The sequence below is a fragment of the Belonocnema kinseyi genome, chromosome 5, assembly GCF_010883055.1.
Source record: "Belonocnema kinseyi isolate 2016_QV_RU_SX_M_011 chromosome 5, B_treatae_v1, whole genome shotgun sequence".
NCBI classification, from domain to species: Eukaryota; Metazoa; Arthropoda; class Insecta; order Hymenoptera; family Cynipidae; genus Belonocnema; species Belonocnema kinseyi.
The window spans coordinates 85,751,164-85,751,376 of NC_046661.1; the positions used below are offsets into that span (position 1 = coordinate 85,751,164).

A 213-nucleotide genomic window follows, 5' to 3' on the forward strand; every position below is an offset into this window, starting at 1 on the left:
ATGGCCGGCCAATGATAAGTCAATGTGGGATAACATAAAATAGTAAACTGTGAAGATTCAATTCATTTTATCTCTGGTCACCGACTGGACGTAGCAATATTTCATTCTAGCGTATATAGTCCGGGAGCTGGGTATGTTCCCGTATGCATTCAAGAGGCAAAAGGTAAAAACTAGTTAATCTTATGTATTTTGACCCGCTGAATCCAATGGTAC

General features: G+C 39.4%; 1 protein-coding gene across 4 annotated transcripts in view; it reads right to left on the reverse strand.

Annotated features, from left to right (window-relative positions):
- LOC117172330 (glycerol-3-phosphate phosphatase-like) overlaps positions 1-213 on the reverse strand; it is a 78,171-nt gene that overhangs the window by 62,825 nt on the left and 15,133 nt on the right. The gene's annotated exons all lie outside the window — the stretch shown is intronic.